The 20,406-nt window shown below is 41.5% G+C and overlaps 1 protein-coding gene across 1 annotated transcript in view; it reads left to right on the top strand.

Annotated features, from left to right (window-relative positions):
• LOC120544259 (endothelin-converting enzyme-like 1) overlaps positions 1-20,406 on the top strand; it is a 129,251-nt gene that overhangs the window by 18,363 nt on the left and 90,482 nt on the right. The window lies entirely within an intron of this gene.

Here is a 20,406-nt window from a genome sequence, read left to right as displayed (position 1 = left end):
TATTTCTTTGGTAAGATGCATTGCTGTAGAGTTTTTCAAATTACTGGAGTGGAGGCAGACAAGACCTCAAAACTAAACTAAATAAAACTCAAAACCATGTGCATGGATCAATTAATGCCCTGATGGTAAATATTATTTTGCAATATACTTTGGTGACCCATCCCTTTAAATGTGAATTGTTACTACCTCCTCCCCCGATCAAATCACACCCCAGAACTTCTCACTCATCTTGACAGGCTGTCTGAAGAACTCAGTGGGATATTTCTTTCATCAAAACAATACTTCTATCCATTGTGTTAAAGGGTTCTTGCTTGCATCATGTTCCATTTTGCTGCTAAGGGCTGTACTGATACCAATTTTGAACTTCGAAGCTTCGGTACTTTCCAACAGCGAATATTCGAAGCTTCGGCAGTGGCGGCAGTGATGGCAGCGGCGGGGGAAACCAACATTTCCGACCTCACTTGAAGCAGCTTTGGAAAAAGAGAGAAAATAGAAGGCGATGAAGCGAGAGATGTTGTTGCAGGACACAGTCACCTGTTAAATCCTGAGCAGTCCAGTGCTTGTGTTTCGTTTTTTACCTTTTTATAGTGTTTAAAACTTTTTTTTACTGTAACGTTATGGGACTCACACGCTGCGACTGACGAGTCTGATAGCCGGTTAATGTTACGTGATTGTCCACAGCAGGTTGACATCGGGTTGCTTTTCTCCAAAAGTTGATTCGGACTTAAAGGGATATTTCACCGCTGGAAAGATTAATATGTATTAAATTGGGTCATTTATATAGTAGAACTGTTAACATTTTTTAGAAGTTGGTGCCTTTTAGACCAAGCAAAGCCAGAAAATGTATTTTTGGCTCATGTGGATGAAAGACAACAACTCCCAGAATGCACTTGCTTCGCTTCCCTACGAGGCCACCCCCAAGCTACGCCTACCGCTTACAGAGAGGTGGTCAACCGAGTAAAGTCAAATGTGTTTTATTGTCATTTCAACCTTATACACGAAACAACGTACGTTTCACCGTGGCTCAAGTGGTGTTACACATTTAAAATATATAAAAATGACATCATATAAAAACGACATACGAAATAGGCTACATTTAGTGCACACACATTATAGGCTCTGTAAAGTTCAGCTAACGCAGTGTTAGCATTAGCACTTGGTGTAAACACCGAGTATAAACACAGCCGTAAATTTGCGTGGAATGTAGAATGGTCGGCATTTAACAGTCACCAACTCCACCAGCAGTTAGCAGTTCGTTGGATACAAGCACCCCATTTCTGCAACAGGCAGTTCGTGTTAACACGGTCCACCTCCACAAGTCTTACCCGGCGACAGAGCAGCATCTCTATCTGTTCGAAAGCCTTGCAGGCCTTGTAGCTGGATAGTCCGGTACACTGTTGTGCAGCCATGTTTCCACAAAAAAAAAAACACAGCAGTCTCTGAACTCGCGTTGGGAGTTTCGTTGAAGTTGGACGTAGTCCAGTTTGTTGTCTAATGAGCGGACACTTGCAAGCAGGATTAATGGGACAGGTGGCTGGCTAGCGTTAGTTTTCCACCTAGCTCATACTCTTGCCCTCGTTCCGCGTTTCACCACTGAGGATGTCCCCTTACCGGCTAGCGAGTATTCCGTCTGTAATAAAGTGTCCTGCGTATTCTCCGATCTGTACATATGTATCCCGGTGGTACACATGTGCGGTAGTTTGAATGCACACAATTGTTGTAAAAGTTTGCTGCTGAAAAGACGAGAGCCTGTTTAGCGAAGCTTCAAGATGGCTGACACTCTGCTCACATCGCCTCAGATCGGGTAGAGTCCCACCCCCTATGGGCGGGTTGAAAACATGCGTAACTAGCTGGCTGTAGTCCAACGCTAAATGACGATTTTTGCGTCATCAGAGGCTTTTTTCCAGACCCACAGTACAGAGAAATCTAGTCTCGGGGGGGACATGAGGGAGGGAAACGTGGTCATTCGAAAATACTACCGGGTTTCTACTGATACAAAGCTTAATGCTAATCGGTGAAGTATCCCTTTTAACTTTTTGTCGCAGGCATTCAAAACAAACAGGAAGACATGAGTGTTTACCGTACTGTGTGACGGGTGACGACCGACGCAGTGTGTGCGAATGAATGCTTAGCCAGCGAGCACCTCACTGTATTGGCATTATGCCAGATTGCCTGAAAACGACACCCAGACCGTACAGACCTCTACAAACATCAGACTTTAGTGCTCACTTGTAACTCAACATTTCTCTGTTCTTGGCTGAGATGGACGACCTAGTGCTGCCTAAATAAGCCAGAGGCTAGCGGACATTTAGCATGCAGCTTAATCCGAAAAAAACACCACGGTGAATTTCAGCCTGCATGCACGTTTAAAAAAACAACCAAACATTCAAATCCCAAAATTTAAAATCAAATAGCTACCCATCGAACGAATATTTGAATATTCAGATCCAGACCTAATGTTTATGTAACTCACACCAAGTCCACAAACAGCGCACTGCTGGCCATTCACTGGAAGTGGTGCCCATAATATAAAATGACAATTTATAGACGGTATATTTATTCTTGTCATATGATATTTGCCTATATTTTAATGTTACGGTAATCCTGTTGTCTATTGGCATACCCGAGACATGACAGGCAGGTTTCATCCCTGTCGCTGAACATGCACTGACCTGAGCGGCTGTGTGTGAACAACGTGCTTAGTAAGAGTGTGTGTGTGTGTGTGTGTGTGTGTGTGTGTGTGTGTGTGTGTGTGTGTGTGTAGACGGGAGATCAGACGGATAGCGAGACATTGTTAAAGATATACACTCATTCTGAATAACAGCTGCAAATTGAGCTGCATCCTCTCCTAATTGGTTTTTCAGAGTCTTGATTCTTAAATCCTGGTTTTTTTTTTTTTGCAATAACACCCGCAGTTTCCTTAGCAACACAATTGGTGACGTCACCCATGTGAACCATCATCAAGCTTTTGTTCAATTCAGCAGACAAGATGAGAAGATCCATTCCTCAGTTTGATATATCCCGCCAAACAGACAAACAGAGAACAGACAGAATAAAAACCTAACCTCATCAAATGTTAGCTGGTGGAGGTAATAAACCATTACCACTTTAATTTAGAAACAAGGGTATAATTACCATGAACAAACAAAACAGCCACCGAGAAGATTGGCAGCTACACTGCATTTTATATTGTGTTTCACCTGCTTTTATCTCATTGGTATTGCTGGCTGGATTTTGACAAAACAGGAACACCTTTTACTTGCATATATTTAATGCAGGCAGTCTGGATCAACGGAAGTACATCCAGGATGCTTACTCATTACACTTACTTATTCACTCATGCAAATGCACATAGTCCCTCTAATATTCTGCAAATGACGTGACGCCCATTTTTTTTGTGTCTATAAGGTTAAATACATACTAAAATTAAAAAAACAGACAGATTATGTCAATACATACTTTTTTAGAGGCCATATTTTAAAGAGTTTGGTTTTAATCAATTTTAAGAGAATGACTGGAGGATAATGGCAAAAATGTACAAAATATTTTGCTTGCTTAAAAAGGGCAAATTTCTTAATAAAAGAGCTTACATCAAATTACATCAAAGAAAAGGACCCCTGCTCAGCATAACTACTGCATCACAATGTTAGTAACTCTCTGATAAATATAAGTTAATAAGACATTTTTAGGGTAAATTCAGTTCTAGCTCCATAAGTTCTTTGATTAACATGTCAAATGGTAGGACCCAAGTAAAACATTTAAAAACATTCTTTTGAATAAAAAATAGTATTTAGTGTAAAAATGATGTTTGATTATTTACACCAAGGCCATATGCTGATATATGTGTCCATTATCAGACTTATCTCATGAATTGGCGTATGTATGACACGCCAATTTGTATTCCGTTTTTGCGTGTTATGAAGACGCATAATAGCATTTTTGCGTGTATATCAACGCAAATCGGCCGCCATTGGCCTATATTGCGAGTCCATTTCCGCCGTAGCGAGTGGTATAAAGGAAGGAGGTAGGTTGTGGTAGCGGATGGGTAAAACACAGGACTTTCACCTGGGAGAGCCGGGTTCGCGCCTCGCGGGTGGCGATTTTTCGGCCGTTTTTTGTTTTTAATTTTTTGTTTTTAATAAGCCTTACCCAATGTTTCTTTCCTAAACCCAACCATTTGTTGTTGTCGTAAGCGTGTTTTAGTCGTTATTTTCCGTGTTTTTGTCACTGTTTTGTAAAGCCTTTCCCTGTGTTGTTTTCCTAAACTCAACCATTTTTTTTTTTCTTGCCAGGCGTGTGACGTTGTTCTCGCGATAGTACGTTGCGTTCTCGCGATAACGCGCAACGTGGCGAGGCCACGTGGTGGGTCTGTTTACATCAGCTGTTTCCAGCATGTATCATACACGTGGATAGCCGAAAATGGCGTAAAATAACACGCCATTTGGCTTTATGAAAGTGGCGTATATATTTACGCAAAGTCATGATGCCATGTTGCCATTATAATGCCTGACAAATTAGATTTTACATTGAAATGTCAAATGGTGTAACCGGTTACATTTGACTCCTATTACAAGTCTCTCAATTTTTGGCCAATATTTTCAAATATAACTAGTTAAGTTACTGGTTCAAGAGGTTATATGAATTTAGTTACTTTAGAACTGTTTGTATGTGTTTATCCTTAAATAATAATTATAAATTTCAAATGTTACAATATTTTTCTAACAATTTAATAAAATAGAATGAGGCAGTTGAACTGTGACCCCTAATGTGGTACATGAACAGCAGCTTTAAAACACCTAAAACATTCAAGGATTATTTAATTTAAGTATAAAATGTTACTTAAATATTAAAAATGCTGTTTAAAGTTGATCAAATTGAATTCAGATAAATGCATGATAAGTTAACTATAAATATGTTAAAGGGCATGCACAACCCTAAACAGACTTGCTTCTCCCTCTCTCTTTTACCCATCTATCTACCTCTTTCTCACACACAAACACTCTGTTCACACACACACACACACACACACACACACACACACACACACACACACACACACACACACACACACACACACACACACACACACACACACACACACACTTTGTTAAGATCTTAGTTGTTTAATTTAATCTAATGAGTATTAACCACTAATAAAGTAAATTGTTACCTCAATGAAATATTTGTAAATCAAACGGCAAGTTCAATAAACTACTTTGACTGCAGTGCTTGATAGTGTCACAAGGTTTTTGACTATAGCAGCATCACATCAGGTGGTGAAACTGGTTTGTGTCAAATGGGGTAACCAGTATTTTTCTTGAAAATATGATCATGTGCAGGTAAATTAATGTTTGATGAAATGTAATACTCTACTCCACTGTAAAAACACATTTTTAAGACTTTTTACACAATTTGTCCAAGATTATTTAGAAAACAAATGTTGTTTCCAGCACGTCTACCACTTGATATTGCAAGAACACATATAATTTAAATTTAGAAGTATAAAAATCTATTTTTGGGTGGAATTTTGAAACAGGAGTTATATTTGTATGAGTGCACTCACAAACATTTGTAGTGGATGAAATATTAAATATTTATCAATCATTTGTTGTTACACCACTTGACATTTTAGGTCCATTTGGTCCTATCTTTGTAAAAAAAAAAAAATGGTGAAAATCCTATTTCAAATGAAATACAATGTACAATAACACAAAATATACATTTTAACGAAACTCAAGGATGCCTTTTAAAAAAGCTTTTTCAAAGTTTTTCAATTTTCTCATCTTGCCAACCCTTTCTTGTCATTGACCCAAATACTGAGCACTTTAGATTGTTTCTTTAGGAAAAGCACATTCCCATAACTGAGTTCAACTATGGCAACTCGGTGTCAACCTGTCTACCTGGCAGGAACTGAGACCACCAGCTCAACTATCAGATTTGGACTAAGTATGCTGATCAAATACCCCCAAATACAGGGTAGGTCACAGAAACATATGCATTGAATAGCCTGACTTCTGGAGCATCAGGCTTTGTCCCTAACCTTGCGCTCTCTGTGCGTTGCCGTTCTCTCAAAACCTTTGCTACGGTACACAATAACAAACTTTGAGCTGGTAAGCTACACGATGAAAATGCCAAGTTTTGAAGAAACATTTGGATTGTGTAATAATAAGACATGCCTGCTTGTTTCTTTCGGGAAATGATTGGAAAGACTTACAAAGAATATGTTTACGGCATTTACTCTTAACTGGGACATTTTGGGACCGATTGACGGGGTTGCTATGGCCGAAATACACATGGCAATACGCTGGTAAGACAAAATTACATTTAACCATGTATCCAGATAATTTAACTAGCTCACCGTTACTGTATTGTGTGAACAGTTAACTTCATTAATATTGTATGTGGCGTTTTCATTTGCAGGGTGCAACTGTTCCACCAAAACAAGCTCTTTCTCGAGACCATTTTGCAGAGCCAGCGTCGCTGCGTCCCAATCAACCGGGGGAAAGAGGGTGTGAAACATTAGTAGGCAGGGCTGACTGATTGCTGGCCATGAATCTTCTTAAGTACAGGGAGAGTGTGTATTTTCGGAGCAATGGGTGCTTGTTTTCGGGGGAACAGCGTATCGGACAAATGGGCTTTCTGTCCAATGGGACATTCTTTGGAAAATTTAGGTTTCAGAATAATGAGCAATCAGTAACAATGGAAAGGCACCACTCGGAACTCCCGGTAGCGCTGTAATAAATGGCAGCTACAATGCTAATGTTGATAGCAGTAGATTGCTACGTGTTAGCAATGCGGCGGCAATTGTCTGGTAGCATTTGGAGGTGCGGAGGAGAGGAACGGGCATGAATGAATTCTAGGCGCAGGCTGGAGTTTTGGCAGAAATGCATATTTACCTTTTAATAAAGGATTGTTATTTGCTGCTGCCCTTCTTGCCTTACAATCACAAGCAGAGTAACAGCAAGGAAAAGGGAAGCAACAAACTTTGAGATTTTCATTTGTGAGAAATATGGCTTTAATTCTCAAGAACACCAAAAGCTACACACACCAGTACCTTCAATGCTTATTGCTTACCAAATGTAATTCATAGCTTAAACCTGAACACTGGCCATAACTCACCATTTGCACAGGGGAGGATCAGCAGAATGTCCACACTGTTTTCTGCTCTTGTAAACATGTTTAATCCCACAAACATCCTTACATACTGTACCTGAAAAAGCAGAAGGGTACTCTGCTTCAGTGGCCACCATTCATCTGATCAGGTAGATACATGGAGGTGTTCATGAGGATTGACTGAGGTGGCAACACAGAAAAACACCACTGCTCATCCATTTCCCATCTCTCTTCCCTTCTCTGCGTTCACCTGTTAACCTCTTTTGTGAAATCCAACAGTGTATTTCTGCCTCGCTGACTACGCCATCGTCTCCTGAGATGGGATCTCTGATGCGGGCCAGGCTCATATTTACAGAGCTGGATTGTGACGGGGAAAGAGGGAAGGGAGTGTGGTGAAGACGGGGGTGACGGAATGCAGTTTTCTCAGTGGGAGAAGTGAAAGAATGTTGAAACTACTCTTAAAACGCAGTCTGTCAAAGCGGATAACAATACTTTGGAATTGTAGCTGATTTGCTTTAGTAGCTGATTTGTGTGTGCTGATAGCCAATATCATACCAGTTTACTATTGTTTCTTGTCAGCTTCTGATCAGTACGTTCTGTCACAACACAGTAAGTCGAAGTTAAGGGCTTTACATACACAACCAGTGTGTTCATCAGCTCTATAATAAACTAATCGTCAATCAAACTGCATCATATCCATCATAAGGTCGACCACACTGACTTGGCAAAGTCTGTTTTTTAATAAAAATCTAATATTGACTTGATATATTGGTTTGATACCCTCGGTGGAAGCAGAATAAATATTAAAAAAAAGAAAACTGCATGTCCATATTTGATATGCAAGATGAAAAGAGAGAAAGAGAAGGAAGAAGAGGGGGGCTGTCACTGCAGACGTGGTCAGGAGGATTTAAAGTTTTTTTTTAAGAGAAAAACAAAGACTTGAATGGAGAGAAAAGGGAAGGAGAAAAAAGAATGATAGAAAGGCAGCAAGAAAGAGGGATGAAGAGTGGGACCGAAACAGAAAGAGGAAGAAAGATAACAGGATAGAGACAAAATGACATATGGCAAGAACACGAAATAAGAAGAGTGGGAGAAAGAAAGGAACTGGAAAGAGAAAAGAAAGAAAACTAAATTGGGAGATGGAAAGGGAGGGAGGGCTAGCAGTGAATACCTAATGGGGAGTAGTGGAGTCTATTGATCCGCTCAGCAGCGCAGGCTGTTTCATTTGGTCATTCAATTATTCAGTCATTTGGTTGATGTTGTTTCCCCCTGCGAGGGTTCGGGCCATACACTCAGGTACAGCTCTGTGGGAGGCCAAGAGCAACACAGGAGTTGCAGAATGGAAAAATGGAAGGCTTTAGCAGGTTTAGATGTGTCTTTATACACTAGTCCCCAAATCGCTCCAATTTAAAGGCTGTCACATTTTCTGTGCTTCATACATTTTTCATTTTTGTCTTCCATTTTCTGGCTCCTCGCATTCATGTTACTGGAAAATGAGCATGCGTCAGTTATGAATTGAAAATCTGAAAATCCCACTTTGCCCAGAATACAGTAACTAAAAGCTCTTTAAAAACCCTGCCCTTCCAAAACTACAGCTTTACCATAACATGTTCTATAAAGTACCAGAAAATAGCTTGTAGAATCTTTTTTGTGTCTTTGAAAATCAATTTATAAAAGTATTCTATGCCGTGATAAGACTTATTAAAAGAATAGTATTCTGATATTCCATATTTTTCACTCAAATCCCATTAAAAGACAAAACCAACATTGAGTAAGTTTACACGCACACCAACATTCCACTATTATTCCGAATATGACAATATTCAGAAAAAAAAGCGATTATGCGTCTTGATAACATGCCAAAATGGCATACGAATTGGCGTGTCATACCTACACCACTTTATGAGATCAGCTTTATTCCGAAAAAGACAATATTCCTACTGAGCTGTTTAAGGCCGGGACACACAGGGCCGATAATCGGTCGTGGGACAGTCTGGCGAGGTCAGTGACTCGAGTCTGTTCGGTGTGTCCCGTGCCGTCGTCAGTCTGGGGGGCTGTCGGCGTTCATTTTGGGCGACCTGAGATGTTCAGTCGGAGACAGGGCAGTCGGGACTCACCCGGAAATGGCGAGCGGAATGAGCCTGACTAGAGTCTCTCAAAATCTGACGAAAATATTTTAAACTGACCTTTGTTGAGCTGAAATGAAGATTCAGCAACTGCATGTCCTATTTCTCGCTTAAAATGTTTTCAGAAACATGTTTCAGTGAACTATTTTAGTACAATATGAGATCGTATTCTGAACAAGCCGCCATGACAGTCTGGCTTTGAATTTCCGGAGAAAACAAACCCATGTGACGTGTTCGTCCAATCAGCTGCCGGTTTTCATTTCTTGGGCAACAATTAGAGTAGCGCCGCCTGCTGCTATGGAGACGTATTACGTTTCTCAAGTCGGTGTCGCCTCAGTGTGTCCCGAGGCAGTTTTTTGGACCTCAGGGACCTGACTGATCATCTCGACTGGCTTTTCTGTCGACGGTCGGCCGTCTGGCTGGTGTGTCCCGGCCTTTAGACGGTTAATGAGCGTGATTATTTTAGCCATGCAAAATAGGATTCTTTCAAAGTTTTCCACCGGTGGCAGACATGTAACCCTTCAACCACCTTCTTGAAAAGGTCGGTGTTGCAATGTTTGCGCAAATCCAAAAACCTGTTGATCCAAGTCTTTCATAGTGTTTAACAGTAGCTGTTTCTCCTTTTTTTTTCTTTGGGCATGCATCTTTACCACAGCCTTGCAAACTGTTTGCTATTTGGTTTGCTTCGCACAACCACAGCAACGCACAGCGCTGACCGTAAGCAGGCCGTAAGCCATAAACAGGCAAGAGGCCATAAACTGCGGTAAAACCCCCATATTCTGAATGTGCTGTATACATGTCCAAATAATGCTTCTAAAACCCGAATAATACCAGCATATCCCACATGTATTAATCCGAAAATGCTTAATTTGGAAAACGGCCTTATATGGAATATCCAAACGGATTATGCTGTTTCCATGACCTGAATCGAATTCGGAATATTGTCATATTTGGAATAATAGTGAGCATGTAAACCTACTCAATGTTGCACTGACTGATATGTTCTTTAATTACCACAAATACACACACTATTTCATTTTGACTCAATCCCACACACACTGTCCTGCTGCCACAAACACTCACGAGAGCACCAAATGTTTATTAATACACAATTGAAAATAGTCCACAACAAATGCACTACTGACATTAAGGTTAGGAAATTACTGAGCCTTTTTTCTTTCTTTTTTAAATTAATGTTGATATTTGTGACCTGTTTTTAGCTGGTTCCAGCCTCTCCTTGCTTTGTCTTGCATGATAGTAAACTGAATATGTTTTTTGGTTTTGGAGCAATTTGAAGACATCACCTTGGGCTCTTGGAACTTTATAATGGGTAGTTTTTGGATATTTTTACACCAGAGTATATGATTATTGTTAGTGTTAGTTGCAGCTCTAGTTTCAATGAAACCTCAACAGTGACATCTTACAAAGACATGTCGCCGTTTAGTTTCTCAAATGTCATTTTTTCCGTGATTTTGCACGACCACAATTTCATTCACCATTGAAAAATCCTTGAGACGAATATTAGAGCAAATCAAACCGAAACTCTCTTCATGTCTAAAAATATGTTCTTTGCAATTAATCTTTTTTTATTTTATCTAGGTGAATAACTCCTGTAAAACCAATATCAACTCCTTGATTGTGATTTCCTGGATCTTCATTTTCATCAGCTGTCTCTACCATTCTGTGCAGAACCTCTTCCCTAAGTGTAGAACTTACCTTTCTGTATCCAATCCCCAGCAACTTTCATGTTTTTCCCAAACTGTGCACTGACTCACTCCTCTGACCTTGAGGACGCAGGCTGTCTTAGTGTGTAGCTTGATCCTGTTGTCATTTGCCATTAGCTTCACATTAGTCCTGGGAGATTTGTGGACTGACCCCTCATCAAATCATTCACTGCAATGAATCAATTTAGCCTGACACACGCAGTATATTAATCAGCTGGCTTGGCTGGCTTAATGGCTCAATCAGAGAGAGGAAGGAGAGAGCGAATTTGAGCGACTTATGGAGGGTCACAATGGGAAAATACTATCCTTGAGTAACCTGCCGTCTGTCGGGATCACGGAGATCTTCCACTGGAATCTCTGAAATAACAACCTGAATGAGAGCGAGTCGGAGACAGCAGGGAACTTACTCTCATTTCTCCTTTTTGGTTTGTGAATCTCTGCACAAATCACTAAGGTTTTTTTCATATAGTGATTTCATATTCGGTATGAGTGGGTTCAGCAGGGACATCAGTCCTTTACAGTCTATCTGTTACTATACAGGCACTGGTATTAATATTTACGTAAAGCTGGAGTGTAGAACTTTTACATATAAATGAACATCTGTTACATTCAAGCTCTTGCCAAATGAGTTCACACACAATGCTGATTAAGCCTATCGCCGCCAGGGAAAGCACTCTGTATTTTTCAGTATACCAGAGTTGTGGTGTCTGGTATGTGTGGCGACATTCCCGCGCTGGTGCAATGGAAGTATGTCAGTACAGCTTATTAACTCCTCAACAACATCCTTACATAAGCAGTAAACGAAGTGCCGTCAAACAACTTTACTTCCCCACTTACAGTTCTTCTTATTCTGGCTCTTTGGTTAGTTCCACGGTATGTCAGTCTGCCTGTATTACAGTTAACCACCAAAAATGATACAGTGAGAGGACCAATAATACCACTAATACACTAGTCAACAGCTGTTCTAACAATGCCACCCAGAAGCTGAACTAAACGAATAGAAATATATCACACCTCCAATCAAACTAAACATGAAATCTGTAAAACTCTTAGATCTTGAAGTCCTTTTGATCGTCCCACAGTTGATCTCTCTGCTCTGTTGTTTCAGTCTGTCGTCCCTGTCGCTGTCCTCTCATCAGTGTCCACTTCTTGACGTAAACAAACATGGCTGAGTTGATTGTTGGCAGCGGTGGCAAACAAAGTCCCGTGGTAACACACTGGCTCGCACGCTGGCCCATCACGGGCTGTTAATTCATTGACTGATCGTTTAGTGCCGTCCATCCATCCATCCACCAACCATCCGTCGCTGCTCTTTCCATCTGTCCTTGCACTACCTCCATCTTTCTTTTCCTCCCTCTGTTCTCTGTCTTTCACTGTGGAGTGGAGGAAATGCTCGGGTAGTGGCAACATTGCTAATGCACCAATATCCAATATTTCTCCCACCTGCCACCCCCAACCTCCTCCACCCACTGTGCATCTATTATTCCCATCTTTATTCTCATGTATTTTTTTATCCTCCTCTGCTTCCACAGTGGATCGTTCATTCTCTTCCTCTCTTGTTACTCTTCCCTGCTGTTGGCCGGGCATCTCGCAGACGTGTAGAAAGCCACTCTGTCTGGCATCTAGCTGCGCTGCTGTCTTTGTGTACAACAAGCCTTCACCACACTAATCTCTGGTTCGCACTCCATAGGGGCCCGTTAACAACACATGCCTGCTTGCATGCATCACCCCTGTGAATAGAGGAGATTACACTCACATTAACACTGCGAGCTAAGACACTGGTTGGCTGGCTGGCTGGCTTTCAGCACTGAGCCAACACAGCCAGTTTCTATCCCACAGCTACAGTATTCATAAATGCTTTGTCTCAAAAAGTGCTTTGTCTCAGAAAGTGCTGTAGGTGAAAAGTATGAAATGACAAGTGTTCAAAATGCTGAACATCACCTTGTTGGCATTCATATATATATATATTTTTTAAGATTATTTTTTTGGGGCATTTTTAGGGCTTTATTTTCACAGGATAGATGAAGACACAAAAGGGGAGAGAGAGGGGGAATGACATGCAGCAAAGGGCCGCAGGTCGGAGTTGCACCTGCGGCCGCTGCATCAAGGAGTAAACCTCTACGTATGTGCGTCCTCTCTACCAACTGAGCTAACCCAGCCACACCTTGTTGGCATTAATGAGGGAAGGGGGTCGGTGGTGTTTTACTTTTGTCTTTGTTGTGTACATTGGAGTTATGTTCGATCATTACCTTTTCCAAGGTTATGTTTTCAGTCTAGTTTGTTTATTTACCAAAGATGCCATAAAATTGATGTGGTAAAAGATTTTTTATGAGTAAACTTTTGAGTTAGGCAATAAATAAGGCTCATTATTTTTGTGGTGCAGATATGTTTCAACTCGCAGACCAAGACATTTTTTCCTTTTCATTCTCAAATAATTAACATTGTTTGGCTTACCGCAAGTTTAAAACAATCTCTGTTTATTATAGATTCCATAGTTTCGAAAGTACTGAAGCTATGAAAAACAAACCAATCTACAATCAGATTTTCAATCAAACAATCACATTATTACAAATGTGTTCAGCGACTTTTTCTGTTTTTGTGCCTAGGACTTCCTTCATCCCTCTAAAGGGCAGTTACAAACAACGTATTTTGACTTTGACTTTGGAGGATTGGTTGGAACCTGCATATCTCTGACTGTAGGAGGAAACACAGACGTGGAGATAAAACAAAAAGGCCCCAGGACCCTCTTGCTGTAAGGCAGCAGTGCTAACCACTGTACAACATGTTGTCCGATGTCGATGCTTTGATGATGTTAAATGCGGGGATTTTGTGATAGATATGTGAAATGATGAACTAATGCACTCGCCCCAAGATTAATTATTGAAATAACTAATAACTTCTAAAAGATTTCAATCCCAAGAGAGAGACCGAATTCGCAAGGTCTATTCATAGCCATGGCACCAAAGCTAAGACATGTCGGGAGCGCCCTGATGCAATCTTAATCCACCCTGGCACTTCTCATAATGGTTTTAATGTTTATGTTGTTCCGCAGCAGACAACCCCACTAACTTTGTTACGGTAGTACCATCCATTATGGGACAGAGCTGGCCGTGATTATTTATGCACACTTAAGCCTGAGTGTGTCGGTGTGTAATTCACTGTAGGAAGGCTTCATTGGAATTGCAAATCAATGCCCCAGCACGCTTTACCTCAAATCCCTTTGGAACTATCCTTCCATCTCTGAACAACCAACTCCCTCCTTTTTTTTTTTTTTTTTTTTTCCCCTTCCCCTCCCGCCATGCATCCCCCACTCCGTCTCTATCTGCTCCCAGCCTGTATTGGGTAGTTTGTCTTCCAACTCCTGTCTGGCCTGCAAAGTCAGCCAGCACTTTTCTGGGCACTGAGCCAAGGCCAGTCCGGACAGAATGAGAAGGAAAGATGGAGGGAAACGGGGGAATGGGGAAGAGGTGGAGTAAGTGCAAAGGGCCACTACCCTAGAAGTTGATTCTGATCTTTGTGTTTTCTTTCTGCAACAGGTAGCACAAAGCTCTCTGATCTTTGCAGATGATGCCTGTTAAAGTCACTGTTAGTGACAGGACAGGGTGGTGTGATATGATAAGTGGTGGCAGGGGGAGTGGAGGGTCCTTTAAGTGCTCTACTGGCATTCGGCCCCTTGTGGTTACGAATTGATGCAACATGGTTTACAGTTAAAATGTCTGAGCCAGAGTCCCTCTTTCTCCTCTCTTTGATCATCCTGTTTTATTGAAAATACATTTTGCTTTCAAGGTCTCTTTTCCCATCAATGGGTGTGCAGACTGGAGCATAAAATGCAAAATGGCAAAAAAAATAAGAAGAAAGGAGGAGGATTTAAGGGCAAAAAAGGGGGAAGAAGCAAAAAGGGAAAAAGAAGAGAAAAGAGGAATAGAAAGGGAAGATTGGGGTGTTTCAAACAAGAGAGGAGTGTGAGGAGATGCAAAGAAGAACCCGGGGAAAACCGTCTCTCCTCTCCTCCATCACTTTTTCAACTCTGGATCTCTGTCTGCCTCCTCCCTCCTTCCATCCCTCTCATCCTCTCTTCCTCTCCTCTAACAGAGTGTATCCTTCAGGCTTCTTTGCGCCGATCTCCTCACCACCCACTGTATTAGAGGAACCTTTTACTGCTGCCTCGGCCGAATCAGTCACACTCGCTTCACTCGCTCTCTGCTTCTCACACACATTTTCTTCCCTCTCTCTCACACACACACAAACACACACACACATACATCCAGAGATTCTCCTCATTCTTCCTCTCTTTTCTCACTTTCTTCTCTCCCATTCTCCAGTTCCCATCTCTTTATTCACACTACATTCTCTCCGATCTTTTCCACATCATTCTGTTCCCCTCCTCTTCTTTCTGACACGCCACTCTTTCGTTTACCTTACAATGTTCCACATCTCTCTGTCTGTCCTCAGAACAAGCCGCTATCTCTCCGTTTATCCCTCCTTAACCTCTATTTACTCTCTCAATCCATCTTGGCCTGAAGATATATCCCTGACAATCCCGTTCTTGTTATCACTCCCTGGTTTCCTCACTCTGTCTCTTCTGCCTTCCTACCTTCTTCCCCTCCCCTCTGCCCTTTCTGATTTTTTTTCTGCAATTTCCTGCCATTTCCTCCCATTCGTTCTCTCTCACCTCGTCGCGCTGAGCTGCACCATATCCCTGACACTTTTTTACCCTCGTTTTTGGTTTCGTTTTTTACCTCCAACGTCTCGTCTCTTCCCCCTCCTCTCTGATGTTATTCACTTTTTTTTCCCCCTATCAGCGAGTCAGGCCTTGGGTCCCGGAGCCAAATGAGATTTGGAGGCCGAGGCCCGTGTGCTCTTCCCCACTCTTCGGATTGGAGTCAGTTACTGTAGGCTGCATGCAGGTATAAACCATTTACACCTCCCAGCACCTCTTACCCAGCCACACACTGAAAGGAGGGATGGAAGATTCACTTTCTCTATCTTATACTTTTTACCTCTTAATAGTTTCCCCTCACATATACGCTCCTGCATTTTTCTCATCTGTTTTGTTTTATTGTCTGCATTTTGCTCATGAAGACTGGATGGGTGGGGTGTTGTGATCTTAAAGAAGAAGAAGCAAAATTTCCATTTGTATTCTACATTTCAGCATGTCATGTTAGACATGAATTTATAGTCCAAATCCAGAAAAGCTTTCAGAAAAGCTCCAGAGGAACTCCAGAGTCGATATTTCTCGGTGAGTTTGTCAGAACAAGCGACTCCTTTCACATTGCACATAGTAATGCAATCCATTGTTGATATAAAAATATTAATCGGTGCAGCTTCAAAAATCTGCTTTTAACTACTATGAATTTACTGTAAGCTGTCATAAAATGTGTATAGTGAGTTTACATCCCCTACATGTTTAATGCTTAAGAATAAAGGGTGAAAAAGGAAGAATGAATGCCCCACAATCAGAGTAAAATGATGATAGAAGAGGATTGCACTCTCAAATAACATTAATAAATAAAACATAAATAGCATTTTGTTGTTTGCTAGCATATTTTGGACCAACTGACTTACAGTAGCACTGATATTTCCAGTGCAGCTACAATTGGGTTTGCAAGCAGAACAGTTTTTAATTTACTACAACTTCAGCAGTAAACATGGCAGGTTTCAGTCCCACAGAATCAAAGAGAAAGGGTTCCTTATTGTGGCTGCCATTTAGTCATAAAGGATCCCTCAGAGCTCAAGCTGAGATGCTAATTTCACCAACAGCAGTCTCAGTGGACCAGCAGAATTCAAAGCAGCCACAGCTTGCATCTTTTTTTTCATGATAATAATGTCATAATGGTATTGTTTTTGAACAAAAAAGCACATGACACCTTTTTTTGAATGGACGTTACCAATGAAATACAGTATAATTCCACCAATTGTAGCCTCAGTAGAATACAACATAATGTAATGTAATGTAATTTGTGATTGCCACAGTGCTATGTCCACAGCTATAGTTGCATGCACACCACTGCTATACAAGGGTTGTTGTATATTACTGCAAAACAATGTTATTTACACTGTAGAGTCAGCATCACAGACAGTGCAGATGTTGTGGTGTTTGGTCATGCAATCCTTTGTTTTGGTGATTTTTTGAAAAGATAATAAAATGCCCTAAAATCTTGTTCAAGCATCTTTGTGAAGAATGCGTGTGCCTGAAAGAGGTTATTCCTTCTCTCTTTTCTTTCCTACGGTGTTAGAGCTAGAGGGAAGTGCAGGGTGACAGAGCCAGGTCAGAAGGCAAACACAGGTTTTTCCAAGCCCATGCTTCTGTGCAAAAAAAAAGGTATTTAGGCAGCATGAGGAAATGTCAGAACAACAAGTTCAGTCATTGACATTAACTTTTTTGCTCACTAGCCACTGTGTCTAGTGGTTTTGCAAAGCTTCTAGCCGCTATTTTGTGGGAAATTACATTTTATTTTAATAAAGTTGACAGTGGTGTGCTACAATTAACTCGAAGAACCAGATTTACAACCCTATTAATGAGCACTGTAAACACCCAAATCAAGACTACATAACACTGCAGTCATCAAATATTCAGCTCTGATGTGTGTAAAGCTCATTTTTGTATTAAAACATGCAACCGAATAAGACACAGACATAAAAAGAGTAGCTTCTTATTGCATAGGCTAAGTGATGCACAGGTGTAGAAGATTAGTTGAAATTGGTTTGGAGCGCGTACGTACGCGCTCGCATGTCACTCTTAAAGGAACACGCCGACTTATTGGGAATTTAAGGACTACGTAACCCCAGAGTTAAATAAGTCGATACATACCCTTATCACAAGCGTACTGTCTGACGGCTCCAGCATTAGCTTAGCCCAGCACAGATCCTGCAGGTGAATGGTACAGTAATCCTACTGTTCGACAGATAGTGACAAGATAGCCAACATAAAATTTCCTGTTTACATGTTGTGATTTGTAAGTCATAATGTACAAAAAAAACTACATAAAGTTATCTTCTATCTGTAAAAAAACCGGGAACTATATTCTCAGACAGGCTTGCTGCGCGAGCATATCACTCCGCCCAAGTACTATATTCTTCCGCCTGAGAATATAGTTCCCGGTTTGTTTACGTGATAGAAGATGGCTGTGTCTCATGTTACGTTTTTTTGTACACGCCAGACTCTACAAATCACAACATGTAAATAGGAACATGTTGGCGTTATTTTGTCACTTATTCGGAGCAGTAGGATTACTGGAACCATTCACCTGCCTGTTCTGTTATGGGCTGATGCCGCTGGAGACGTCAGACAGCGTTACAGCACGCACGGAGATGAGAAGGGTATGTATCGACTTGTCTAACTCTGGGGGTTACGGTGAATAAGCTAAATTCCCAAAAGGTCGGCGTGTTCCTTTAAGCAGCCGGCACGCGCCCTTGCTGACGAGACCAAACAAATAAATTGTCCTGCTGCGTGTTCTCTCTACAACAAGCCTATACAGACGCAACCATTGCCACGGTTTGCCATGTCGCGTGCGCTTAACGGAGCTCTGGGGGATATTTTACGGGATCGCCGCGGCTTGCTGGTCTGGCGTGCCGTACAGGCCACCATTCTCCGGCCGTGGGCTGCATACTGGGTCACAGCTGTGTTCCTGTGTCGAGTGGTGGCACAGTGGCACAGTACTCCAGCCACCAGTGTTAAAATATAAAGGCATGCCACCAGCCAATAACACCACCAGTGTTACACGCCACTGCCGAAATCTACCCGCATTTGGCAGGTAGGCGGGTGCGAATGTCAAGCCCTGATTGTACCCATCTGATCTTGTGGCTTATCATCCATTTTGTTAGTCTGTGTGTGTGTGTATGTATGTTTGTGTGTGTGTGGGGGCTGCTTTGTTAGTTTTAAGGGTTGCTCTCCGAATGTAACTTCTCCTTTAGGTCAGCATTGGTGGCGCCAGTCGAATGGCAGCTCTGGGTTGAGTGTACTCTAAATTGGTGGGGGGGAAATAGTAGTTAGCTCCTGCCTAGCTCCATCCAGCACAATCCAGCCTTGAGTCAATCGAGGGCTAACCGTGCGTGACAGGCCATGGCAGAGGGGTGTGCGATGGGGGAAAATGGAGTGAGTATCCATATTGGCCTATTTAGGTCAATAGGAAATATGGTACAAGTAAGACATTTTTTGCTCTGCTGGATATTTATTCCTGCAGTGCTTTCTGTGTGCACCTGTATAGGTAACAGCAAGAGGTGAATCGACAGCTGTTTTTGATGGTAATGGACATACAAGCATGAATGTACACAGATGGGCAGGTAAATTTTTTTGTTAAAGGTATCCATCTCTCCCCATTTTACTCCCTCTATCTTCATCCTGGTTGCCAGCATGACTGAACAAACAATAAAAAATACATTTTAGTTTTTCTTCAGTACTTTGAAGAGTAATTTAATAGTTAGCTGAAAAGTTGCATTGTTGCACTGACTTGAAAATGTGAACTCTTTTGCACCTCTATTTTCACCATCACTATTATGTAACTAAAACACTTGATTAAGTTTAGAGAAAGATCATGATTTTGGTCAATAAAAAAGCAAATGTTTATTATAAGTAGTAGTATATGGATGCTGTTAAGGAAAGGTTACTGACATAAGGCTTGGACCTACTTTCCGAGTTCCGCGTTCGCGGACCGCTGCGGTTTATACTGGTCGCGTGCTCGCAGTTCCATTCATACTACAATTAAGAGTCTGTGTCGGTCTCGCACATACAGTATTTCCACTTTTAAATGCATTTCTTGCAGGAGTTCGACGCCACTTGGCGGTCTTATTTCTTTGAAGAAGAATTATATAAATGTGGGTAACGGCGGATCTCCTCGCACAACCTCTCTTCAAAACATGCATCTATTTTTTATCTTCTTCTTGGCAAACCAGTTAGAGGTATGCGTATCGTCCACACCAGGGACGGACTGACAATTTGTGCGTTCTGGAAAAGTCCAGAACGGCTGTCCAACCGACGTCCTTCGGCACAAAAAAAGTCTAATAAAGCGATATTAACAGCCAACAGCAGGGGGCGCTAATACGATCACTTACTGTATATGCTACGTGTAAAAGAAACTGAGGAAGAAGACTAGGCCTACTAGTCTGGCTATCACCAATCCACAGCCTGGTCATGATGAGGGACAGGCAGCAGAGTTAATTTCACATCAGCAAGAGGTACTGCTAAGTGCCAGGAGCAGGGCACTTTATAATAAGGCTGCCTTTATCCCTATCTTAGCAAATTGCATAGTCAGCTGTCAACATGGGTGTGCATCATGATTATGAAAATTGTCGTGCCATTTAGTGCTGTTGAACTTAAAGTGTTTAATAATTTCTGTTAGGTTAATTTGAAACATTACACGCAGTAGAAATAAATCGCGGGTTTACCGCGATTTCACTCCATTGTATATGAGAGGTTGTAGTGAGCTCACTTTTGCTGCTAGGAT

Source organism: Perca fluviatilis, chromosome 2 (genome assembly GCF_010015445.1).
Source record: "Perca fluviatilis chromosome 2, GENO_Pfluv_1.0, whole genome shotgun sequence".
NCBI classification, from domain to species: Eukaryota; Metazoa; Chordata; class Actinopteri; order Perciformes; family Percidae; genus Perca; species Perca fluviatilis.
This window is presented reverse-complemented; position numbering and strand designations above follow the sequence as displayed.